At 43.8% G+C, this 27,017-nt stretch overlaps 1 long non-coding RNA gene across 1 annotated transcript in view; it reads right to left on the bottom strand.

Moving 5' to 3' along the window:
- The window catches only part of LOC138274432 (uncharacterized), a 108,249-nt gene extending 83,136 nt beyond the window's left edge, over positions 1-25,113 (bottom strand). Inside the window, exons 1-2 of the long non-coding RNA XR_011200381.1 lie at positions 25,029-25,113; positions 1,471-1,565 (exon numbers count right to left, since the gene is read on the bottom strand). This is a non-coding gene — a long non-coding RNA (uncharacterized lncRNA). The remainder of the gene's footprint in view (positions 1-1,470; positions 1,566-25,028) is intronic.
- Between the last annotated feature and the right edge of the window lie 1,904 nt (positions 25,114-27,017).

The raw sequence follows: 27,017 nt of genomic DNA, 5'->3' as shown, positions 1-27,017 counted from the left end.
GTTTTTGGCACTAATGGAGACATTTTAATGAGGATCAAAATTATAAAAAACACATTTTTAATAATTCGAAATGCAACTGGCTAATAGTTGTCTGAAAAAACATGCAAAGATTTGGGGGTTCCTTCAGATCAGATGTGGTTTTGTGAATTAAAAAGCAATTTAAGCAAGGCACTTAATTGCTCTCAGAATAACCCAGTGGCTAAACATAAGCACTTCAGTGCACTTTCATGTAAAAATTATAGCTTGGAGTTTTGCAATTGCAAATAGATTATTTTTGCATTATAAGAATGGGTCACAATAAAAACATATTAATAATGTTGATTTCTACAATGATCTTGCTATGTTTATTCTATGCTAAAAGTGGCTCAAAATGAAGCCTTTAAAAATAGCAGTGTGGATTTTGTGTTTGTGTGTGTGCACTTGAAGTGAAAAGCTGCCAGCACCCACAACAACAAATCAGAATGCCTGATAGGTTTGTTACTTGCTCAATCAGCATTATCTGGAAGATGTCTGGACTACAACTTGTCTTTACCTTCTGCTCAATCTGGCTAGTTGGTCCATAACTAGGGGTGAACGGAGCTTGTGGAGTCCCACTACCCACTATGTGCAAATCTGTGAAGTGCTTAAAAAAACTTTGCCATTCTACGTGGAGTTCAGCAAGTGGGTGGAGTTTCCCCGTTGTGCCCGTTCGCATTGCACTTCACATCAAACGTAATGTGAAGTACGTTCTCGCGTTCAAAATCGTGTGCAAACTGTACCATGCAGTTCACATGGCCGTGCCCATCTTGTTTTTCTCACTATGTTCTTGGTGCTAGGCCTGTTTTTTTAATCTTTTCATATCTTTTCAATCCTCTGCCCTCACAATTAATCTACCCCTCATTTTTATTTATTGTATTAGTATGTGTTTTTGTGTCTGTGTATTTTACATTTTGTAATTATTTTTTCGTGTTTTTGTGACTTTTCCCCATTACTTCTCTATTTCTTCCTTCCTTCTTTCTCCTGTTTCTTTTCATTTTCTTTACACCATCCAGCACCATGCCAGAGAAGGAGTGTGCCGCCGAGCAGGGTAGCTGCAGCCACCTATGTTGTGGGTGGTGGTGCCACCAAGGGGTGCAGCCCCAGCCCATCTTTTGTGAAGTGGAGGTGGCAGCACTAGTTTTTTATGTGCAGCACCACCTCCCCTCCATGCTGGCAGCAGGCTGCAGGCCTTTCAGCAGGTGCCCCCCACAGAAGCAGTCAGCTGCATTGGGGGAGGTGCGCAGATGTGTGCGACACACCAACCAGGTCCAGCACACCGACAAGTATGATTCAGTAGTGCTGAGCACCTGCCTAGCTCAAGCTGGATCACATAGTAATATTCTTAATGTAAACAAAATGTAATTTACCTCTGAGTGTAAGTGGCTTGCTACTCAGAAAAGAAAGTTAGCATTGTAGAACACAAACACAACACATAATATAATCAATACTCACCGAGCCCCAGAATCTCAATGCCTAGCAGGTCAAGCAGGTCCTGCTCAGGGTCAAGGATAGCTGCCCAGCGGTGTGTCAGCTACTGTTGTGTGTGGCTGTTTAGGAGAAATGCACAAAGCCCAAAAGTCAGCTACACCAAGTCATGTGACCAAAGACAGGCTGCAGGCACCAGGGGCCACCTGTACGAAGATCCCGTTTTGCGACTCGCAAACTGCGAAGCTTAGCGACTCGCAATTTGTGATTCGTAAAACCGGATGTACAGCAGTGTCAATGACACTGTCTACGATTCGCAATCAGGTTGCAAATGACCTACCTCATGAATATTCATGAGGTAGATCTCAATTTGCAACCCCATTGGGAACGTCGGCACTCACAGGGATGGTGGCCTGCTCGTGTCAGCAGACCACCATGTCTGTGGCTGCTTTTAAATAAAGCAGTATTTTTTTTTAAATGCAGCCCGTTTTCCTCAAAGGAAAAGAGAATGCATTTCGAGAAAAAAAAATGAAAAGTTTTCTTTTCATTTTTTCAGAGCAGGCAGTGGTCCGGGGGACCACTGCCTGCTCTGAAAAAAATGTTTTTGCATGCATTCACAAAGGGGAAGGGGTCCCATAGGGACCCCTTCCCTTTTGCGAATGAATTAGCACCAACTTGAAATTGGTGCTAGCTGCGATTGTTTTGCGACCCCATTCGCGGTCACAAAACAATCATACATACCATTTAGATTCAGTATTAGGGAGGGACGCCCTTGACACGCCCCTTCCTAATACCGAATCGCAAAACCCGAACCTCAATTTGGCCCCTTTGCGACTAGAAAAATGCTTCGTACATCTGGCCCCAAATGCCTAAGACAAGAAAATACCAACTTTCTAAAAGTGACATTTTTAGAATTGTAATTAAAAATCTATCATCACCGTAAATTAGGATTTTAAATTGTGGTTCCAGAGACACCAAACATGAACTGATTATCTCTTTCCATTTGGAAATTACACTTAGAAAATGTATTAAGGGCACTCCGATGTTATCCTATGAGAGAGATAGGCCTAGCAGTCGTGAAAAACAAGTTTAAGCATTTTCACACCAGCACAAGTAAAACTTAAAAGTATATGTCCTACTTTTTAAATACATTGCACCCTGCTCTCTGGGCTGTCCAGGGCCTACCCTAGGGGTAACAGATGTATTAAAAAGGAAGACTTTGGCCTAGCAAAAGGCTTATCTTGCTGTGTTGAAATGGCAGTTTACGCTGCACACAAAAGCTCTGCAATAGACTTTAAACATGTCTAAAGTGCTACTTAGGTGGATGACACAACCAGTGCTGCAGACCCACTAGTAGCATATAACTTACAAATCCTGGGCACATGTGGTGGGACTTTACTAGGGATGTACAAGTAAATTAAATATACCAAATGGGTATAAGCCAATGTAACATGTTTTAAGAAGAGAGCACAAGCACTTTAGCACCGTTTAGCGGTGGTAAAGTGCACAGAGTCCTAAGGTTAAAATAAACAAATTCAGTACAAATGGACGAGTGAAGGCAAAATGTTTGGGGATGATCCTGCTGAGAGGGGCAAATGCAACATTAAGAAATCCCATTACTATAAAGATATGTAGTACTGTAATGCCTGGTGCAATACCATGATATAAGTTGTGTACCTTGGAGCACCAATTTTACCAATATTGTCATGCCATAGATCATACTAATATTTGAAGCACCCATGCATTTACTAAATTGTGTTTACATTTTTCAGGTGTCTGTACAAGAGCAAGGGCATATAATGAAGGCATAAGGGAGTCAGCATCTGAGACAGCCATATGTTCCCTTAGAATCTGTGAACAAACAGCATCTCATAAGGAATTAGAAGAAGCAGTTTTTCACTGAAACAGTTCACCCTTTGTAGTTTGATGTGCAGCATCTTTGACTATCGGTACCTCTCTTGGAAGTAGGAAAGCATCTTTTTAGATGAGCTCCATTCTTTATTTGCGTACCTGTAGAAGTAGGGACATCTCTGTGTAAGCTAACGAGCCCAAACTCACTTGAGACTCCAGAAGGGGTAGGTAAAGATAATACTCTTCTTCTCTGTTACTAGAATTCAGCAACCTAGGCACAATACACATAAAGTACACATAAGGTAAACAATGACCTTCTCCTATTTTCCATTGTGCCTGGGCAAAGTGTATTTCCTTTCCTTGGTGAAACTACTTGAAGTTTCAGAAAAGGAAAATTACACAACTGCAAATTCAGCATTATATACTTTTTAGCACAAAATGCTCCATTGAGTCATCACTAACTTCCCTTCATTAATTCTGAGGCAAGCCCAGGTGTGGACACTGTATCACAATCAAGCAAAGATGCAGCAGTGAGCTAGATTCAGTGATTGGTAAGGTTTGCAGTTGTAATGAGGCAGCCAAGGTGATATTTAATCAGATGAGGTTGGAAAAACTGATACAGAATTTCACACCAGACACATAAGCAATGTAATGTGGTGGGACAGACAACAGTGATATTTTTCTGTTGATATTAACTTGGCATACCTTAAATTATGCACATTTAGGACACAGTGATGGGAAGCAGTAACTTACAATACCCTGAATTAGTTTAGTAGATAAATGTCTTTGTCTGGCTGAAATGTCAAGACCTAAATATTTCACTTGAGGCAAACAGAATTTTCAGGGTAGACACACAAAAAATAAAGAAAGGGCCTAATTTAGGTCTTGGCGGAGGGAAGTACTCCATTGCAAAAGTGACGGATATCCTGTCCACCATGTTACGATCCCATTATCTCGTATGAAGATCGGAATATGGCGGATGGGATATCTGTCACTTTGGTGATCGAGTATTCCCTTCACAATTACCTAAATCAGGCCCTAAGTTTCTTAACTTCTTCTTTGGAACCTTTTATAAGATATGTGACTCAGTATATTCCTGAGGAACCTGTGCTCATGTTAGTTTTAACCCTCAAATGAGAATGCAATATGAAATTGGATTCAGGGTGGTAGGAATGTAAAAGAAGGCAGGTTATAAATCAATAATAGCAAAACAAGTTGTTGTGGGATGGAATTGAGAAAGTATTATGGCAAGGTGTGTAACAAATGGAAAGCTGGGTGACTCAACAGAATTAATAACCCTTTAGTCTTGCACAAAGTGATATGTTTCCATACCAGGCTTCTTAATGAGTAAATGTAAAGAATTGCAAACACTAGTATTCAGTATTGTGCAATGCTGTACATTTTCTTGATAGGTTATAAATGGATGTTGATATGGTGCACAGTTAAAATCCAACATATGTAACTACCGTGTTGGGACCATAGAGATGAGGGAATCTGTTCTAGAATGTTATACATATTTAAAAGAAACAGCATTGTTTTTACAGCCTCATTATCAAGGGAGTGTCCATTTAACATGACTAAAACACATTTCCATTTTCAGTAGAAACATCAAAGAAGACCCATTGTAAGTGCAAACACATAATAATTCAGGTTACATGAAAGATTCCTCGCCAGTTGATTGTCAGTGGAAGTAGGTCTCAGAATCGGAAGACCATTATACTGGTCAGTGACAAGACACCAGAATTCTTTAATTCATAATACCAACATCAATAACTGTTTTACGAAAAAGTAATCACAGGTTTTCAAAGTGGCACCAGGTGTATGTAAGAGGTGCACCTGCCATCAATAATGCATTGTATGTATGTCTCTTTCTGATCAACTGGAATCAAAATGTGCATGGGACAGCAAGTTCTCCTAATAGATATTGGTATTGCTGTGGGGTTGAGAGGGAGGAGTAGGAAGGAAACTGTGCTGCTCATGTTGATCACTGGACCACTGATGCTAGTTTGGACAGTCCCTGTTGCAATATGACAACTGATCACAGTTAAACAGGATTTATCCTGGCAGAGCAGGCAGTGGACGTGGAGGATGGGAACTATCCTGCTCATGTTGATCACTGCCCCCCAATGGTTGGTTTGGGCAGTCCTTCTTCCATTGTCCCTAATGAACATAAATAAAACAAAGTGCATTCACTGACAAATCACAATCGTCTCTTTGCTGCTCTAGGGCCCTCCCTACTCTTTCTCCTCTTTGTTCTTTTCTACCCCTGGTGGAATATTGAGAATAATGCTTTTGAAGAGACATTAATTTTGCTTCTGTGGATTCTTTCTTTCCCGGTCCAAAATGCAATTCTGACAATTTCTTATTTTTCCAACAAACAAAAATTCCACAGTTGCTACAGTGACATTGCAACAGTCACCGAACAAAGGCCTCCCAAGCCTTTGTATCAGTTGCAGTAGCATTTACAATAGTAGCATGTCCAGTGAAGTTAACTTTAAGACGATCCAAATTATTGCTGGGTAATTCCTCTTTGTTTTTGTTTATATGTGTTGATTTTGTCCAATCAGTGTGACAGGAAACAACTCAGCTATTGAGTAGTGCCTATCAAGCAGCTGCCAATGTGGTTAGCTCTTCCCTTAGTTTTTGGTGATTCTCATGCATTTTGCACAATTGCCTAGTGATGTTCAGAGAGTCAATCGAGAACGAGGGAACATTGACAGTAACCTTTCTCGTGGCCCAGATATTGCCTCAATGTTAGGGGCTTATTCAGGATGTTATCTAAAAAGTCTTTGTCAATATTATTATGCCTGGGTGCTGTTTCAATTACACTGGAGTAATCAGACTAATTTTGGTAATTCTGCATTACTCTTTGATGCAGCATTATCAATAATTAGGCGATTACTCTTCCACGTGTAATTAAGAGTAGTTTTGGTGAAAATCCCACGCCAAAAGTGGATTTAGCGCTAAGAAAATATTAGCAAATGTTGAGAGTGAGTTGGGGGAAAATTCTACCTCGAGTGCGAGGCGGGAAAATCTCCTCGAACTCGCAATTTGCATTCATTTAGTGAGTGGACATTTTTGTGCTATGAAATAGCGCTAAACACAGAATTACTCTTCCTTCATAATTCAGTGTAATCAGCTGAATTCCTGGATAATTCCACATGATTACGATACAAGAAATTATGCAAGTTACGCCCACCTCCAGTTATTATTCAGGGAAGGGTCTCTTTCTAATAGCTCTTCATTCAGCATTATGGCCTCAATTTGGATTCAGACAATGCCAGGTATTATTCAAGTAATCCACGTGTCCACTTTGCAATTGTATCTCAGGATGTGGGGACACTGACCATGAACTCTCGAGAGGCTGCGAGGTGTTATGGTGTCAGCCTCTCAATTTGTTTCATACTCACTGTACTGCCTCAGGCGCACAGCCACTTTCCTAGCTTGCTGCACCTGCTGCACTCTCCTATGTCCCATATACCTGTACTGTGCCTGTTTGTGTCCCATCTTTTTACACAGAGGCTGGAGCTGCACCTTCTAGGTCACCATCTCCATTTACCGGGTTGGGGATGGTTATAATATCTAACTGATCCTACTTTATATCTTCCTGGACATCATGAGTGATTGAGTAAATGGGTAAGGGTGAGGCAGTGCAGTTAATGAACTAATCTTGAGAGTTTTTCATATGCACAACAGACTTTCAATTTTGATGTTTCAGCTTGTCCTGGGTGTCTTTGTGACATCTAACTTTAGATTCCTCTTGTGGCTTTATGGCTGCAGCTTCTTTTTTAAATTAGTTTTTTTGTCATTAATTGTGCCCCCTTCTGAGAAAGCATATATGTTTCTCTTTCTCAGCCCTCATCTCGCAATTTTTTACGTACCTTTAAATATCTGCATTTGCATTTGCCTCTCTAGTCATACTTAAAATGAGTAGGAATCAACATAAGAAGGAGCCGGGCGGTTTTAAATTTCATGGCTATTGCCATGAAACTGCTGGCAGAGAAGGGGGTCGTAATCCCCAAGGCGGCGCTGCTTGCATTGCTATCCCGGTGGATTAGGACCACCAGCATCGCCACAACGTCACAGAGATGAAAATTGGCAGTGCTGGCATTCTGACTGCGGTGCTACCACCGCGGTCCTAATGTGGTGGTCAGACCTTTGCATTGGTGGTAGTCTGACTGCCACCATGACCCTGGCAGTCATCTGACTGCCAGGGTCGTAATAAGGGCCATAGTGTCTCTTCTGAGTCTCCGCACTTCCGATGATTGCTCTCTCACCATTTATTGTAATACGCAGGACTCCTCACATTCTTACCCACAGGTTTCAATTTATCGTGCGCTACAGATGTTTTTATCCCAATATTTAGAGCAATGAAAAAGAACCTTATGCTAAGAAACCAACAAATACAAAACAGACTCTTGTTTAAAGTATGAATCTCAAAAGCTGTTTTACCGGCTTGATGATCTGAGAATTGGCGTTGGGTCATAGGTAAGAGATCTGGTGCAGCCTCCCTGCTGCTTTTGGTCAAGTTGTTTGTGATTTCTGGACAACGCACCAAGACTGTGGAAGAAAATTCTGACTTTAAGCTTTGATTGAGTTTGCACATGTATTGTTTAAAAAAGTTGTGAATCTGTGAGGAATCCTAGAGTTCAAGCTCTTTTGGAATCATGTCCAGTGTCACAAGGCCACATTCATAAAGTTGCTATGTGCTGGCCTTCTGGACTATGGCAGACAGCCCATCTGCAGCTGTGGAGGTGAATGACGGTGGAGTCACAAAGTAACACAGATCAGCACTTCCGAGGCAAGGTGGAAACAATCAGAACATCCCAGAAAGGCTGTAACATTCTGGAAGGATCTAGAAAGTTTAACACTTCCAGGTCAGTAAGAGCTGGGAGGACTGAAGCACCAGTCACAGCACTACACTTTGCCTGTCAACAACAGTTGATGGGTTACCTATTCTAGTTGCACAGTACGCACAGTTTGCGTTCCCTACATTCTTTACTTTTCTTCCCTTTGGTTACCTCAGGTGGTTTGGGTAGCTCAGGTTAACCCTTTCCTTTATAGATACTGAGCTGTGCTTGCTCCCATTCTGGAATTCCTGCTCAACTTGAAACACTCCAAGGCATTCTGGCTCCTGGTGTCCCTAGTAATACTATTTTATTCGTTCCCATAGTGTATCCTTCTCATATTTATAAGTCGGCACACATAGACATATGATTATGGATGTACTGTTAAGCAACCAGACTTTCATATTCCATCCCTTGATTTACAGGAGTAGGTATATGCAACAGGCCATATAAAGGTAAGCATTCAAATAAATGAAGCTCAACCATGCCAGAATCCAGCACAATCCACTCATAAAGGAGGTCAAGTCAGTAGCCTCATAGAGTAGATGATTCCAGAAGAAAAAGAAAATGAAAATTATGTGACAAAGAACTGTTCATACTTGTTAAAAAGCATTTCCAGGAAAATGTTAAATTATTTGGTCTAGCATTGCTTACTGTCTCTGAAGAGACCAAGGAGAGGATTTGGGCACACATCCAAGAACGTATAAATACTGTAGGTAGCACCAATAGAAGCACAAATGATACTAGGAAGCGGTTGTAAAATCTCAGTTCAGGTACCAAAAACAACCAGTTACCCGAAGTCAGAAGGCATCGGCAACATGTGGCGGAAGTAGCAGAGGACCTCCCTCCACCGACCCCCCTCCACCCTCTAAAGCAAATGAGAAAGGCAATGTTCCTTTTACATATAACCTCATAAGCGCTTCTTAGTACCTTGTCTACATGCTGCTAAGATTAAACACTACTATGCCTCTTTTTACAATTAGCAATGCCTGAAGTATATTTGTCAGTTTTAAATGGTAGTAGAGTTGCCTTATGAATTGGGAAACAATACGGCTCATGACAGTATTTCAATGAACTATGATGATCGAAAGTTTCAGTGGATTATTTGTGATGCTGTCAGCATTTATTATACCTGCAGCGATGAAATCGCAAGGACTGATTGTACTGTACTGTGCTGTAGCAGTTTAGAAGTTTTAAGTGGATTGTTTTTAAACCTTGCATGATTTTTATGGGTTTATGTGTATTTAAATGGTGTGGTCACCGAATAAAGAATTTTCATTGACTGATCAGTATCCTGGTCCTATGTGGGCTTGTCATGGCCTTTAAATTTCCATCACCAGGCAACTCATTGTCCTGTTCTCGCAAGACATTGTATCATGTTGTACAAGAGTATATTGAGAATAATGATTCCTTGTTTTTTTAAGATTCCGGGGGTAACCAGTCAGTCCACTGCAGACCAAGGGCATTTTTATGAACCTCTTGCACCACTGTTGCATCACTTTTTGTGATGTGAGGGTAGCACAAACATTTCAATCATATCTATGAGGCCATGCAAAGCCACTTTGCGTGACTTTGAATGACCTCATATATGAGACATGGAGTAAGGCAAAGCAGGATAAATCTCTGTGTTGCCTTACCCTGCACTAGAGAGGCGTTGTCCCAAGCAACACCCATGAATTTTGACAAATACCCAGATGTACAAGGACAGTTAACTTGGGGATGCTTCAAAACCTTACGCCACCCCAGGGGCGACACAACAAGGAGAAATATCTTTATTTGTCCTCATGTTTCTATCTTTCTATGTGTGCTGCATTCTGCAGATTAGATTAATTTCAAGTACTTTGTTAACAAGAATAAATTCATCACTATAACATGTGGGGGCGTGGCCTGGGCAACATGGCCGACTAGTCGCTCCTTGCAGTGCTCCCACAGGCTGCAAAAAAATCCTGAATAAGTGGTCCCCATCCAAGACCAAACTGACCCCCAGGGCCACTGATGCACAGTGGGGAATGAAGGGGATGCCTGTCTGAGTGCTGTCAACCAGTGGGGACAGCTGAAGGCGAAATCTGAAGGTAGAGTCCAGAGCGTGGGGCAAGGAATGCAGTACCAGGCCCTGGAGTGTTGAGACACTGGCTTGCCTGAACCAGAATCCCCTGTTATATAGTGAGGGAGCTGGGGGAGGATGGGGCCCTCAGGGCGGCTTGGAAGAACAAGAATGAAAACCTGTATGCAGCATGCCTAGGATGATGAACAGTGCAGGAGGGGCTGGTGCGCAGCCTAACTGAATATCTGCAGGTGGGGTGCATCGAACAAGGCGGCCAGAGGGAAAGGAGTCAGAGACACCTGCAGTGAAAAGCGCATAGGTCCCAGAGTGAATTGTGAACAGCAAAAAGGGGCTAGCAGACATATGCATGGGGAAACTGGTGACCCGGGACCACAGTCTGCAAACACTGTTGAGGAGGCCTATTCCCCCCCCCCCAAAAGACTGTATTGTGCACATGTGGGTGGGTCTGTATGAGCATGTTTGCCCTGAAGGAGACTGAGGAAGGGTGGTACGGAGGCAACACGACTCATAGGAAATCCTGAAGAGCGCAGTGATGGATGTGGCAGAGAAAAACCCCTGGGAGCGTGAGGTGTGGACCGGTTAAGGGCCTCTGCGAGGTTAAGCAGAGAAATGGTCTAAGGAAGGCTAAGCCTGCTAGGAGATGTTAGCCGACCTTTGCCTCCCCACCTTTTTGTCTGTCAACCTTGCATAAAAACATACCATAGATTCGCCACCTTTCCTGGTTGAATAGGGTGACTGTGAATGGTGAAGTGACCACAAGAGGCTTCTGCTAGAACTTTGACAAAGGGAGCCCAATAAGGGGAGTCAGGTAACACCTGTGCATGGGACCTCACCGGTAGGGTGCAAATACAACTGCCCTGTACATAGTGGGGTGCAAAACATTCACACCTGGAAACTAGGTGGAAAGCAGGTGCCCAGCCATATACTTCAACAACACTAGCTGACAGAAAGAGAAGTACAGGCTATAGACAGCAAGAGAATCACCACAACAGAATAGACATGGTGAAGGATAAAGCAGCAAGGATGGCCCAGTCCAACAATATCCTTAGTTATACGCACACAATGACAGGGAGACACATCTAGAGATGGGATGACCAAAGACTTGGGTGAACGAGGAGGCAAACGAGTGGCTCCTGACCCGTCAATGGCAGATTTTCTGGCAGGAATTAAAGGATCCCGGGACAAACTGGCAACAAAAATAGCCTCTGGCCCTGATTTATATCTTTGCTGTATTACCTCCATCCTGCTGCGGACCCGAGTACTCAGTCAAGTCGACGGAATTCCGATCAACGTATTTAGATGTACTGTGGCTGAACCGCCGACTACTTTGACGTTGTGCTCTTTGTCGCCATTAGGCTGGCGGGCCCTCGCTGACCCTATTTAGATGTTACAGTCCTACAGGTGTTGTTCTGGCAGTGGATTGGTGACAGAGGGAGACCGTCCAGGGGGCCAATGTACATTGTAAAATGGCAGTGGCCAGGTCAACAAGGTAAGTAACACTAACCTCATGAAAATTAGCCATATATGTGAACCTGCATTACACAACACACTACATACTCACCACAATCCATTTACATTCCACCGCAACACAATATGTACATGCAGAAAATACGCAATGCCATACATCCTAAAACACAACATACACAGATTATTGAAACAACACCCACATACAAGACAACCATACCTACCAATACAATGACATTCTCATCTACACAAACACACTCACAAAAAAATAACATCTACACATATCACAACAACCACAACAGCAACACTGACCTGAATGTTTCACACAGCAACACAACACACAAGCAAACATACTCAACAAACATTAGACCCACATGCAAATGGAACACATACAGACACAACAACATCACCCACTCAAGCTCACTCTGTCTCAACCAGCCAATTCACTTACACACACACACAGACACACACTCACACAGACACTCACACACACATACACGTACTGAATCACATACACAATTGGAAACACAATATGACATTTACAGGTCCCATTGTAAACTGCACTCATGGACATACTGTACAATTGTGATGTTATTTTTATTTTGGTGCAAGCATTCATTTGGTGATGCAAACACCAAAGTAAAAGTTATGTATGTCAATGATTTGTCACATATATAGGAGTATCCCCATTAATGTCTGACATAGATGTTTTACAGACATATGCATGTCACAAGTGTTTTTTATTTTATTTACTGTGACAAGTACATTTCTGCAGTGGTCCCAAGCCAATGTGAAGTAACCAACCAACGTACAGAAGTAATGCGGAATGCTTACCTTCGAGTACAGGGATGGAGTTGTGTGTCCTCCATGGACCAGTGGCAGCAGCAAGGGCAAGTCTTGTCCAGTCGTGTCCAGTGGAAGATGGAAGTGGAAACAGAAAAAAAGGTACGTTTTTACCTCATTTCCCTTCCAATCCACCAACTCAGGTGTGGAGGTAGCTCCGCAGGGAGGCACATCATAATCTGGTTGGCGGGAAAAGTGTCTGGAGTCCCATAACCAGGCACTATTTCCAATGGTGCCGCTGATGCGGAGGAGATTCATGGCAGAGTTGGCTGGACTCGGGAGGGCTTTAGTCTATGATCCTGCCAACATCTAAATAGCGTGGCGGAGCGCCAAGGGGGTGGATGGGTTTTCCAATAGATAACCAGCAGTGGGACCATTACCTGCACGATCTAAATCTTGCCTTGTCACAATTAATGTCAATCTATTCAGAGTAGACCTCAGGAAAGTAGAAGAAATGGTCACTATTACAGAAGGGCATGTGGGCTCCCTGCAAGGAGAGGTCATCCGCCTACAGGACACTGTGTCCTCTCCAAATACAGGCAGCACTACTGGAGGCGTGCATAGAGGATTCTGAAGGCAGATCCATATGAAATAATCTGCACTTTGTCAGATTCCTGACAAAGCAGAGGGGCAATCTGCAAAATTGTTGTTGGAAGAATGGATCAATACTCTCTTACTCCCCCTGAGACTCTCAAAGTTATTCATGATAGAACTGGCCCATCAAACACTGGTGCCCCCCAACCAGAAGCACCCTCGAGAGCTCTCCTTGCCCAACTGTTTAACATTTGGGACTGAGATGCTATACTCCAGCAGGTACAGGCACAGGCTCCCCCCACAATTTGAAGGGGAAACAAATTTTGATTTTCTTGGACTATACACAAAATGTACAGAACCAGCAGAAAACTTTCCTGGAGGTTAAAAAATATATCAGAGACTTGAGCCTGAAATACAGCCTAATATTCCTGGTGAGGCAGAGGGGGGTGCATGAGAGAAAAATACTGATTCTTTGCACCTTGGAGAAAGCGAGTGACTAAGTGGGCATGCTGGAGGGTGGCCCTGGCCCAAAGACCATGAGAAAGGACTTACTGCTCTCAAGCTCCCACAAACATTCTGCCAGATTTCGAAAGAAGAGTGAGCATGTTGGGGGTCTGGCCCAACACTCCAGACTGGGAGGATTATAATTTGAAAAGATGGAACTCTCATGAACCCTGATTTGTTCCACAGGTGGCGGAGTGATCCTGGAACAGGCAGTGACAGTACCGACATTGGTCACTCCTAAGAAGATATCCCCTGTACAGTGAGTACGCCTTAGAAGATATCCCCTGTACAGTGAGTACACCTAAGAAGATATCCTCTGTACAGTGAGTACGCACAAAGATGCCAAGTATGGGAGTGACTGGCTGGGGAAGATCTAGAGAGATGGTGCAATGTTTATAGATCCACTGGACTGAGAGCTAGTAAATGATTGTGGGGGGGAATGAGGTAAACTAACAGTTTCATAATTGAAAGTAGGACTCCAGAGTGGAATTGAGGGGAATGAGGTAAGTTGCTTATTATCATTTACTCCTGTCTTGAATACTTGGCCGGTGGGGGAAATAGGAGGAAATGAGGTGCTGGCACAGGGAGGCGGCAGAAATGCCACGGCCCTGTGGCTTTCACTGTTCCTGGGCCTCTAGCAAAGGACAAATGTTTTTTTGTTGACCAATAGACCTTTGTGATAATTGTTTATGAGTTTCTGGGAATGGGGCAATGGATGGAAACTGAGGGTCTGCCTAATACTGGGTGGGGTAAGGTGTCATTACTGCCCTTAGGGTCGCAGGAGTTGGGTAGCTGTTTTGGTTTGAAAATTTTAAAAGGTTGGAGTACTAGTTAGTGGGTATGGTTTGGCCCCGGACTAAACTTGATGTTGAATGAATATGGTGAATGATGTATACATATTTCTGATTTGGAATGTAAGAAGCCTGACCCAGTTGGAAAAGTGTCATTTTGTACATTTCTATCTGAATCATTATCAGGTGTCCATAGCTTTCTCCCAAGAAACGTATGTATGGAGGGAACATAGCCCCCATCTCAGGACGAGATGGAGGGGGCAACTATATGCCACCTCGTACTCAGGATATGCTCATGGCACCATGATCTGGGTAGCCACTAGGGGTCCCCTTTGAACACAGAGGGAGCATGCTTGGCCCAGAGGAGAGATATGTGATTCTGTTTGGCTCCCTGGATGGATGCAAAGTGTGTCTGTTGAATGTATACACTCCAAATAATGACTGCCCTGATTTTTATGTGGCGGTGGTAAAGGCACTATCTTGTCAGATAGTATTCTAGCTGGGGACTGTATTTGTGCCATTAAAGGAATGCTGGACCGAGAACCACCCAAAAATCTTACAAAACCAAATATGACTAGGGTGCTTAAGGACATGCTACAGGGCTTGAGCTTCTTAGGTCCCTGTAGAGAAGGACACCTGATGGCAATGTGATATTCCTGTTACACACCAGTGACTGGGACATACAGTCATCTAGACTACTGTTCTGATTTGCAAGACTTAGCACAAGGGGTGATGGAAATCTCCTATCAGGCCCACTACCTGTCAGACCATTCCCTGATACTGATAACTTTGGGGAGGGGATGCACATACCCTATGGTGACACTGTGGTGGCTTAGACCGGAGGTGCTCATGGACCTCATGTTTGCAGAGGAGGTGGAAGAGTCCCTCTCACACTACTTCAGGGAGAATTGGGGGATCACGGGAAGCAGAGCACTTGACTGGGATGCAACAAAGGTGGTCCTTAGAGTGGTTTTCCCCAGAACCACATACAGTGTTAGGCGCCAACTGGAATGGGACTTGGGACAACAGAGAAGCACCTAGGGACATTAGAAAAGATGCTTCCCACACAACCGGCAAATGGCGGAATGGCAACAATGTGGCAAAGACTTCCTAGAAGATTTGCATAGACTTGAGAAACATACGTACACAGTGCACTGCCAGTGCCTACATGCTGGAGGGGAAAAGAGGGGAGTGATGTTTGCCCGCCTAGTGAGACAACAGGACTCACAAACCCCAGTGCTAATGCTAAAAGGTGGCAGAAAACTCTCTGGTTAATATGCAGTTAGCCATCAATGGGTGTTCTGGGGCCGTTTAAGTAGAATAAATGCGGTGGACAAAAGTGAACCCAATGATCATGGGGATGTTTTCTTGGCTGGGATAGAGCTGCCAAGTTTGCGGGAGGAGAACCCATTACACGAGAAGAAGTTCTAGCTGGCATTAGATGGCTGAGTACTGCAAAAACACAGGGGAGGTAAAGGTCTCCTGGCTGAGTTTTACCAGTGCTACATGAAACGCTGGTGGATAAACTACTAGAGGTTTATCAAAAAGCCCTCTGGAAAGGGTGGCTGTCTGACATGATAGGCAAACCCCTGATCATACTAGTGCAGAAACTGGGTAAGGACCCCCAAGGAGGCTGTTATATCTGATTGGAGTAGTTAAATGGAACCTTCACATTGGGGATTCGAGGGGAGAATGCTGAGAGGGGGATGACGAAGACGTTAGGAGTAGGTGCGGAGGATGGGATGTTCTTTCCCATACTCCTTAATGGCCTTCAGACCTCTGGGGAGGTATTGGAGCTATGTGTTAACTGTCAAAAGTTCCAACTGTTCCCATAGGCATGATGGTTGACTCTCAAGTGGAGGCACTTTGGGTGCTGGGAGTCTCGTGGGGGTCAGAGGGTGTGAGATATCTGGGAATCAAAATGGCCCACACGAAGCAGACCTTTTTGGAGCTCAACATGGACAGAATCCTGGAGGGTTTGAGGGCTTTGGTTAGATTCAGGCAGGATCTCCTACTGTCCCTGATGGGTAGGATCGCCATAGTAAAAATAATTATGCTACCAATTGTTTGTACTCCCTCCAGGTACACTTTTTGAGATCCCCGGTGATACTTTAATGTGATTGATAGACTGCTTGTGGAACTGCTGTGGTCCAGCAGGAGGAAGCAAGTGAGGCTGTCCATGCCTAAACAGAAATGTGTTTGAGGTTGACTTGAAGTCCCTAACATAGAACTATGCTACATGGTGGCCCACCTGCGACATGCAATTCACTGGTCTGGCCAGGCAGACAACTGGGAGAAGAGACTTTTAAAAGGCTCCCATGAGGGGGAAACACTCCTGGGTTTGCTGACGACTGGAGCGAGTGTGCCAGCAGACAGACACTTCCTTATTGATCAGATATGCCGGATGTGGAATGCGGTGATGACGAGAATTATGAGACATGCTCAGGATATGCCATTATGGTCTCTGAGGCTGTTCGCTAAAATCACAGACACGATGTTGGTCCAAAAATAGAAGGACAGAGGCTGCAAATTATTAAGGGACATGTACCTCAGGGAAAAGTTCATCATGCGTGAGGACGGCATTGAGTTGTTCGCCCTTGGAATGGGGCAGGTCCTAAAGTACGCCAAAATAGCTGCAATGGCCCTGCTTTCCAGAAGAGCTCCAATTCCTCACAGACCCTAGTATCACCTCCGGCATTGGAGGGAGTATGCAGACTAGTCTTACATATATACTTTGCACTGCACGAAGACCTCCCACCGATAACACTGCGAGTGCATGGGAATTGGGAGGAGGCCCATGGGAGCCCTTGTCTGCCAGGGAGTGGGAGAAAATACACAAAGGAGTACTGACAGTTAGCTTTAATACACAGTACAAACGAGTCCAATATATCTTCACAAATCAGACATCTTTTGCGCCCAAAACACTTCACTCTATGTACACTACCCGGGTGGATCACGGCGCCCGGTGTGGGAGGGCAATCAGCAGATTTCCTATGTGTTGGCTGGCACTGCACCCCACAATAGATCCAATTTGCTGGACAAAATTCTTTCAAGGCTTTCTTCATTGTCCACTGAGTCACAATTAGTGATAAACTGATCTTTGTACAAAACAGGCTTTGCACCAGCAATTTAAGAAGTAACATCAAACCAAGATATGATGTGTTTATTAGTACACAGCTTGAGATTCAGTCAGAGCACCAAGATACAGGATCCAAACACAAAATTAATTTGAATAGATTACTTCTTGCATAAATCAGTCCAGTGATTTTCACCAGGTCTAAAAGCCACATAAATGGAAAGGAGAGGGCAGTAAGACAACAATAAATACCCATATGCTCAAATGACATGAAACATCCTACTTCTACCCCAACCCCCTGGAGATGCATTCCTTGAATTCTCCTCCTATACATTCCCACCCTCAATGCTCCCTTAGTCACCCAAACCCAGCAGAGATACAGTGTGCCACAAATCAGACTCCAGAACCAGCACCTTCACGAATACCCTGGCAAAACAACACTTCATTTGTGCTTTCATACCTGCTCAAATATTTTGTAATATATGTATAGTTAATTTAAAAGTCTTAGAGATATGCACCCCTATCACGATTATTGAGGACTTCCCACCTGCATCATGTTTCAAGATGGAATTCACCACAAGTTTTAAAGGTTTCCAGCTCTTCCGCAGTTCTTGCACTGCCTCTATAGGATTCATTGCCATCTGAACTCTCCGTTATGTCTTTTACAATGCCATCTTTACCATATGCATCAGTGCTATAGGTCCAGCCAGTATTCTCTTTTCTGTTCTCACTGCCACCTTAATACTCACAGGACACAGTGGCTGGTCTGCATGCAGAGTATTAATGGATATCATGAAAGGCTTATTTTCAACAGTAAGACTGACAACTCCACTCAAGGCATTTCCCACAGCTAAGTCATCACACTGGCCTCTGCCAGTCATCCAGGAGATTGCACTTCTTCCTCGCTACCTTCACAACTCCATGGACCCTGGGGGTTCCTGATGACTCAGGAAGTCTGTGCCTAGGAGTCTGTGCCTCAGGGTGACATCCCTCACCTCCTCCCCAGCTCCTCCTTACTTCTTGGCCCTTCCCGGCCATAGGCTCTCTCAATAAGGTAAGATGCAGAGATGCGTTTTATTGTCTGCTGATTGAAGGGGGTGGCCACATGCCTGAGAATGTCTACTGAGGGTAAACATCACCGAGACCTTACAACTGATGCTCAATGGCTTCAATAAGCTAATAAGCCCCTCTCAACACCTCTTCCCCTCCCCATGCATTTGCAACACCACAGGAGTTTAGCATGGCACAGCAAAATGGAGTCAATAAGAGACCCAATAAAACACTACACACCATATTGGGTTCCCACCTGCCTCATCCACTGGGCCATCAAATCTAGATAGGCCCCCCGTCTGACCATCCACACCTTCAGAAAGTCTTCCATTGGAAATACATTATTTTAAGCCCAGACAGCTAAATACTGGAACTCTTGCCTAGCAAGAATAGAGAACATTCACAAACTGTTTCATTCAGAAATTATATTAAAGACCTAACTGTTACTTGGCACCTCACCAAGCAAACCAATAATGATAGTCTCTAAACACACACCCTCTAATAAAATTAAACCAAACAATCCCACTGACAAGATTAGCAATGATGTTAAGTAAGATCAAGGGTGGTTCCCTCTCCCTTACACAATTCTGTATCACCAAAAAGTGTAAGAGCAGTGCCAAGCCCACATTGACATGGTCGGAGCACCCATTATACCTTCCACTTGCCACACTTTAAACATGTTCTCAAGCAACCATGTGGAGCAAGCTTGGTAGCTAGTTACTCACCCTCCCATGACGGTGCTGTGGGGTCATGCCAGTGGACAGAAATACTATAAAATCTCTGCAAGAAAACCTTTGCAGAAAACTATTGAGTCATCTGATATCAACAATTAACATATTAGTTGTATGTCAGTAAAATCAGCTTCTAGAAAATAAAAGTAATGTCAACTAGTTGTATAGTGCAAGAGGAACTTTCAGTAAAGTTGATTTGCATATAGATTTTCTCTACGTTACTACGATTATATCTATTCCCTTCAGCTCTCTGGCTGACCAAACTGTCCATCAAAGGAGAGAGTGCTTCAGATGCTGGCTTTGAATGAGAATATTGTGATGGCCAAATTTTCTATGGCTACATCAGATAAGTACCCTCTGCTTTCCAGATAATTATGAATTGAACTGCCAAACCAAGAGCGCACATTTACCACAATGAGGCCCTCATGTACAAATCCATTTTCCAAGACTTCTAAACTGCTAAATGCTACATTTTCCTTCAACAAACCCAAATAGTGACTTGGTAACACGTTACCAAATCTCATCTAATAGCTAATTGGGATTGGGACTAAATACAGATTTGATATTTGGAGGGGGCTTGTTAAGGGCGTCCCTTCCAGATACCAAGGCCCATATTAATGGGATTTTGGTGCGGGGCAGCTAAGAAAGTAACCTTGCTTTGCTGCCCTGTGCCAAAGGGAAAGAGCAGGAATGCACCCTATCTATGTCATATGATGCATTCCTGTCTTTTCCCACTAAGCTGGTACCGTTTTGGCAGCCTAGCCCAAATGAAGGCACCGGTGTCTGCATTGTAGACAGGATTATTTTTGTGCAGGAAGGACAACCTTCCTGCACAAAAATAATCCTAGGAAGGTTTTTCCTCTTTCTATGTATGCTGTAGAATTCAGCATACTTAGACAGAGGAAAACAAAAGGAGAAATAAAGATATGTGTCCTTGTTGCACCTCCACTGATGAGGCGTAAGGTTTTGGCACATCCTCAGGTTTACAAGGTCTTGTAAATCTGTGAATGCGTCAATATCCATGGGTGCTGCGTGGAAGCATCTACCACAATGCGCATTTGATGCCTCCCTTGCACAGAGTAAGGCACTGCAGCGATTTGAGCTGCTTTGTCTTACTCCATGTTTATGGGGCCATTCAAAGCCATGCCAGGTGGCTTTGCGTGGCCTTATGGATGTCTGCGCCACTGCTGAATCACAAAAAGTGATGCAACACCTGTGCAAGCAGTTCATAAATATGTCCCCAAACCTTTAATTTTTGTATACATTTTTTGAGACTGAAATACAGAAACATTAATATTTTACCACCTCATTTCCGAGGGTGAAAATTCCCCTTGTAAATGGGAAAGGTTCCTTAGGCGACCCCTTATCCTTTGTCAATGTTCCCAAAATTGTATGAGACGGCATTGGTCCATGAGACCTCTGTCTGCTCATAAAAAAGGTTTGTGCCACTTTTGTTTTCTTTTTTAAACGCATCTCGTTTTCATTTAAGAAAAATGATCAGCATTAAAAAAAAAAGATTGCATTATTTAAAAGCAATCAGGGGATTCCGACCCCCCCTACCGCCATCCAGATCCCGGCGGTCCGACCGCCGGGATCCGGATGGCGGTAGGGGGGGTCGCGGGGCCCCTGGGGGCCCCTGCAGTGCCCATGCCACTGGCATGGGCATTGCAGGGGCCCCCGTAAGAGGGCCCCTACATGTATTTCACTGTCTGCTGCGCAGACAGTGAAATACGCGACGGGTGCAACTGCACCCGTCGCACAGCTTCCACTACGCCGGCTCGATTCCGAGCCGGCTTCATCGTGGAAGCCTCTTTCCCGCTGGGCTGGCGGGCGGTCTGAAGGCGACCGCCCGCCAGCCCAGCGGGAAAGTCAGAATTACCGCCGCGGTCTTTCGACCGCGGAACGGTAACCTGACGGCGGGACTTTGGCGGGCGGCCTCCACCGCCCGCCAAGGTCAGAATGAGGGCCATAGTGGTCTGATGACCCCAGCAGGCCACCATACCTCTCATTGTAGACAGTCGTAGTGGGTACCAATTTATGAACTACTGCATGCATATTGATGAGGTAGGTCGAATTGGTATTTTGAGAAGCAACCTATTAAACATAGGTCAGTTCTAAAAAAAACCAAGGGATTCGTTAGAAGTTGGTGAACAAATTGCACCCATTTCAAACAAATTCTGCTTTGTACATTCTATTTAAGGAATGGCAAATTGTGGATCATTATTTGCTGCAATTTATGATTTCTTAAATGGAATTGTTGTACATGAGGACCTTAGTTTCTGCTTGGGAGATTGCACCCTTCATGTCCTGGCGTGGACATGAGTGTTAGCTTTCCTCCAGTTGAGTGGGTCATAATGTGATGTACCAACAACAGGTCAGTTGCACCTTTTCAGTTGGTGTCACACCTGCAATGTAACAAAGGAGCGACTTTGACTAACTAAAGAAGCCTAAACTCCTATTAGGGGTGAAAAACTATAAGGTAAGAAATACTAAGATGCTCACTGAAATAACAATAACTACCTTCAAATATTACTGAAAATACTTCATGTAAAAAGCAAGTTTGGAGCTATGGTGGACACTAGATGCCATTAACAGATGCCCTCAGGCATGTTTGCCTCTGAAAGAGCCCTCATCAATTATCTTTCCATTGCGAGTTCAGAGTCATTCAGCTCCACTTTGATGACCATCTGAAATAAATGTCTTGGGAAAACAAACCCAGCTTTCTGCCTCCCACTCTCTTCTTTCAAGCATCAGTTTCTAGATCAGTCCATGGTGAGAGGGCTCAGTCACGGTCATCCTTTCTGACTAACACCGACCGACCACAACTCCCACCCAACTGGTTTGGAAGTCCTGACTGTGTAGGGTCCAGTATGGTTCACATGGAGGTTGCCTGCTACTCTCAGATGTAGGAGGCCAGGGTAAAAGAACAATATGCATATCATATTACTATGAAGAAGTACTGCATGGAAGTCAGCGCTGCACCAGAATAGTCACTGTTCTGACTTACTGTCCTCTGAATGATCCTATTAAAACAATACTAGCTTCCGACTCAGTGTGAAGAAAGGTGGTGTATTCTGCAATTTATAAGCTACAAGGCTGTCAGAGGAGCATAGAGGATTAGTTTATTTAAGACAGTCGTCAAGTTCACGGTGCATACGCCTTACAAGTGCCACTAAATTAAGTCATTCATTTAAGGCGACCCCCACCTACACATCCCTATTACTCAAGGGCAGCAATAATTCCTGTGTTTTGCAGATGAAGCACAGCTCTGCACGTTTACTGCCCTGCTTTTCTGATCTTGCCCTAAGCCAAGGGTTTTTTAAGGTACACCTCTCATTGTGTGTATCTAACACACGTGTGCCCCCTGAATATCTGGGTAGAATATGCTCATTTTGATTTCAAACAAATGAAAATCATCTAGGAATTCTGATTAATTTGTCAGTCATTTGGGATCTTAACAAAAAGGGAAACATTGTACATAGAGCCCTAGAAGAGCCGAAGCCGCTTCAGGAGGCATTAATGTTTGGATTAGCTGGCTTTTTCCTGGCATCCAGATAAGAAGCGACCATTAAGTCCTATTTATCATGCTGTCCTGGTTCCCAACAGCCACAGTAGGGGATAGATTAAGGGGCCAATGGTTGACTGTGGCAACCACCTCCACAGTGCCTTTTGGTTGTTTCCGTATGGAGCCTTAGTCCAGTTCAGAAGTATGATTCAATGGCTTGAACAGTCACTCCTGAGATATGTGGTGAGGTGCAGGTCATGAATTTGAATATTGGAAAGGCTGACTCAGACTTGCATCCTTCTGAGGTCAATCAATTGAGCGCCATTAAAGTCAGGCAGCACTCATAAACAGCAGAAATGCGAGATCAAGCACTATATGTTATTATTATTAGGTACATCCTTTCCCACTGGGACACAGTTAATCCGGAATAGTAAACCTTAATTTCTGTTCAACACATCTTTAAAGCAGCTCTAGAGCTGGTGGGCGAGATTCTTATATCCAGAACTCTTCTAGATCTCTTTGCTTTTCCACTTCTCACGAGAGATGCCAGTCAGATGATGGGTAGCTTCTCTGGGAGAAAAGGGGATGCAGGACAGGTCAGTCCTCCAATTGAAGGGAACTAATACCTCCCTTTCACACTGGAATTAATTTCTCAGCTTGTACAGGGTGAGAATTATTAGTCAGAATAGACAATCAGCACACTTGCAAAGAGAAAGTAGTGAGGTGAAATAAAAATATTTCTCCTTGTTGTGCCAGTCTCGGGTAGGCGTACCGTTTGCCATTTACTGACTTTAGTTAATACGGGTTTGCATGAAAATACATGGGTGGATGCAAGTGAACGCCCATGGTCCACTGATGTAACACCTCCACCAACGAAAGGAAACGCAAGGCAGGGCTATTGGCTGCGTTGCATGTTTTTTTTTTTTTTTTTTTTTTTAACAAAGCCACACAAATTAGGATTTGCGTGGCTTTGTCGATCCCCAAATGGATTTTGCCTCGAACTACTCCGAATAAGAACAAAACTCCAACGTAAAATCTTATTAAATCCTGGCCATAGTGTGGATACCATTGAAGAATAAGTAATTTGTGGAAAAGTTCTATACCCTTCCACGAAACGTTTGGATCTTAATACCCCAGCTTCCTCTTCGGAAAACAGACTACTAAATGCACTTCTGGGAACACCCACCCCGTTTGTTATGTATTTGGGTTGGATTGTCTCCACTCTCCCAACGTAGAAGCTTCCTTCCATCTGCTCGTCTTGGCTCTCTTCAAAAATAATACATAAATACAAAAGTAGTTATACTAATAATACAGCCTAACGTGCCAATTATTTTACATGTAAACTATGACTCTATTTTGTTGCAACGTTACGAGTGATTTGTGGAAGCGTGCCAGGCCTCTCTTCAGCACTTCCTTCGGTTGGTCATTGAACTCGTCTTTGAGGCCTGGTTGTTTACGTTTATGGTCCCATATATTCTAAGACACATTTCACGGTTTTAGGAGGCTTCCTGCCGCGCTGTGCTCAGAAGTCGACCAGAGAATGGAGCAGACAGTTTTCGCACTTCCTGGACGTCTCTTTTCACACTTCCAAGCAATAAAACTGTCTGTCCCCAAACGAACTTATTCCTATGTATAACAGTATTTTAGTGTACATGCAAACTAAGACTGCTCTTCTTTCTGAGTGTGTGACTCCTTCCTTTACTCACCTTACAGAATGAACATACTTTAAATTGACATTAGTACATTTTCATTCTTAGAGAAAGGTATTTTAAAATAAGCACAAGAGCAGATCACGGGAAGCCCCTGGAGCTTTTAAGTGCACTTTGTTAAACCTTAGGGATCAAAAAGACTAAACACGAGAACCTAAATTAAACATCAAAGGACGAGCTTCAGAACTTCCGGGGGAAATTATTAGTATGGTTTGAAATGAACACTTTCAAGGCTACGTCTCTTTTCAAACACATGCTAAGTATCATGAAGGATTCTTGCTGTAGGTGCCGGCTCGCTGTCCCAGGCTGGCCGCTAGCCCGGAGTGGACAGGGTGAAATTTCCACTTTGTTGAGTATTATCGAATTTCCTTTTTTCTCGCATCCCTTATGCTAATTGTACCCCTTTCAAAACTCCTTGGGTAATATGAAGGATGTTCAGCGAATTCTCTAGCGGTTATAGAGACCGCAGGAGTTGTGCAAAGTCAGACTGCAGTCTCTAACCAACCCATCTTCACGTAGTAGTGCATCATGATGCTGGCGCTGCACAGCGGCGGCGTGCACATCTCTGCAACAATGAGCAATGCAATCCACCACAAACCATCAAATTGCACTTACTGGAGTTAGATGCCGCCCGCAGCATGATTTCAGCACCCATCTGTACCCTGTGCACGACACCAAGCCCCTCCCGTTGCAGGCCACATTATAAACACAGCAATCAATTCAGCAGGGAAGAGAGGATGTGACGTAACGGCCTCAGCTTCCGAGTGTGCACAAAAGGGGCGACCTTCGAGTCGGCGTCACCTCACTACCCGGTTGTTCTGGGCAGATCACCTAATATCCCCGTGTATATTTTTTTTAACATGCAAGGGTTCTTGTGTAATGTAAATGGGGCTGACGTGAGGTGCCTCAGTATCCTCGGGATGAAAAACAAAAACGTAGGGGCCTCCTATTGTGCAGAAGTAGTCCATGACAGGTGTGTGAGGCGCTGCAGAAATGCTACTACAATAGGAGGCTTTCAGTAAGCAGTGGCTATGACATTCTGTGGTTGCACAGGACACGCTTTCAATTGATTTATTATGCCATGATCATTAAAACAAAGACAGAGGTCCAGGTGTAAAAAGCTATTTTGCGGCAGCAAGCGGCGAAATTCGCCTTTACGACCGCAAAATCCCTATTTTGTGAGACTGTAACCTGTTACTGACTCGCAAAATAGGGATTGCAACTCGCTATTCGGAAGGGGCGTTCCAAGGGCGCCCCTTCATAATAGCGACTCGTAGGCCCATGCATGATTGTCTTGTGACCGTGAACGCGGTCGCAAAGCAATCGCAGTTACCACTAATTTCAAATTGGTGGTAACCCATTCGCAAACGGGAAGGGGTCTCTAAAGGACCCCCTCCCTCTTTGTGAATGGGGGTGTCAAAAAAAATTCAGAGCAGATAGTGTTGCCACTGCCTACTCTGAAAAAATTAAACTGAAAGGCTTCATTTTTATTTTGGAAATGTATCACGTTTTCCTTAAAGAAAAACAGGCTGCATTAAAAAAAAATAACAGCTTTATTTAAAACGCAGTTCTAAACATGGTGGTCTGCTGACCCTCAGCAGGCCACCATCCTTGTGAGTGCGGCCATTCCCAAATGGGTCGAAAATTGCCACCTACCTCTTGAACATTATGAGGCAGGTCCCTTTTGACCCATTTGGGAATCATTAACAATGTCTCAGATACTGTTGCACATTTTGCTTTGCTCCTCACACTTTGAGATTCATAAAAAAACGCAAATTGTGAGTCACAAAAAATGGTCGTACAACTGGCCCCAAATGCTTATAAGATTAATGAATGAAGCTCTGTCTTGCATTACTGGACCTTCTCTGACTGTATTGTTTTTTGGTGGCTTGCAGCATTTGTATAGCGCTTCAAACATTTTCTCTTGCTGGGGTGCTGAATATCATTTCTGATGGATAGCATGCTACACCGGGGTGTAGTGTGTGGTTGGCAGAATACTGTCTTTATTGTGATACTATGCGGGAAGCACTTTGGTGTCATGCATGAGTGGCCAGAGAAGTAGTTCTTATCTTGCTTTTTGGCTCACTGCCAAGAAACGTGATGGAGGAGAAGTGAGTTAGGGGTGCAGATTATTACTGTAATTAGGTGACAGTTATAATTTACTGTATAATTCTCATGTTATGTTACATGGTTTAAATTAAGTTAGATGCCAAGACAAGAGGCAGTGACCTACCTGGATGGTCTGTGCAGCAGCTGGCCCAAGTGGTCCTGCTGGGGGGTAGAGGATGAGAAGGACAGAAGCACATAGGCAGCTACACAGCACCAATCTGTGTGAAGGGCAGTGCCGGCTCTCTGCATGTACACACAAAAAAGATGGGTATTCAGAGAAGGTCCAGTAACGTGTTAAGCAGAGATGCTGTTAATAACTACTATGATGCCTGAAATGCAAGAATGGATTTGGTGACACGAGCCGTAGCCAAACATCTTTTTAGAGCAGAAAAACTGCTTACTGCTCTACAAAAACATCTCATGAGCAGGTAAAGATGCAGCAAGCAATCAAGTATGGCAAACTGAACAGAAACTACAAAATCTTTATAAGGCTCA

Source organism: Pleurodeles waltl, chromosome 2_2 (assembly GCF_031143425.1).
Source record: "Pleurodeles waltl isolate 20211129_DDA chromosome 2_2, aPleWal1.hap1.20221129, whole genome shotgun sequence".
Taxonomy (NCBI): Eukaryota; Metazoa; Chordata; class Amphibia; order Caudata; family Salamandridae; genus Pleurodeles; species Pleurodeles waltl.
This window is presented reverse-complemented; position numbering and strand designations above follow the sequence as displayed.